Here is a 687-nt window from a genome sequence, read left to right as displayed (position 1 = left end):
CTGCAGGGCGTGGGCCAGGGCGTTCTTGGCCTGCAGCAACAAGAGTATTGGGTCATGGAAAAGAGATATTGCAGGAAATCTGACTGAATATTAATTGGACACTGGATTATGCTTCTATGCAAATAGACAACCATACATTCCATGAGGAAAAAGCTGGGACTGACAAAAGGAATGGTGGATAAACTCTAGGTAAAAGTTAGCATGATAAGACTTGCACGGAATTTCAGGAGTGATTTTTTTTCCCTGTCTCATCATGGTGGTTCAGTAGTCACATAAGTGTCTGAAGCACCTCTGATAGGAGGAATCACCTTTATCTCTTCCTCCAGATGCCTCTTGAGTTCCTCAATCTGTTGGGTGAAAGCCTGTTTGCCCCTTGACAGCTGAGAAATCAAAGCATCCTTCTCCTCCACCTGGCGTGAATATTCACCTGAGAAAATTTGCAGATACACAACAGTTTTAATGCCATTGATGGTGACACTGCAAACATTTGGAGATGTAAAACCAGATAGTTCACAGTCCATGCTGAAATTTATGAACCCATTTCAAGGACTTCACAGTAGATGTGACACAAAGTGTGTTGGACAGACCATGTACCCAGAAGAATGATTTTTGCATTAACTCTGAGACATTTTTGATCTGCACAGGTAGATGGGTGTGTCTCACCTGACTCTGTCTGCAGGCGAGCTC

General features: G+C 43.4%; 1 long non-coding RNA gene across 1 annotated transcript; it reads right to left on the bottom strand.

Moving 5' to 3' along the window:
* Positions 1-687, bottom strand: LOC108449409. The gene is made up of 3 exons (XR_001865579.1): positions 664-687; positions 309-427; positions 1-30 (listed from the first exon to the last, which is right to left on the bottom strand). It is a non-coding gene; the product is annotated as an uncharacterized LOC108449409 (long non-coding RNA).

Source organism: Corvus brachyrhynchos, unplaced genomic scaffold (genome assembly GCF_000691975.1).
Source record: "Corvus brachyrhynchos isolate BGI_N302 unplaced genomic scaffold, ASM69197v1 C11652704, whole genome shotgun sequence".
Taxonomy (NCBI): domain Eukaryota; kingdom Metazoa; phylum Chordata; class Aves; order Passeriformes; family Corvidae; genus Corvus; species Corvus brachyrhynchos.
Note: the sequence above shows the minus strand (reverse complement) of the source record. Positions and strands in the feature narration are given on the sequence as shown.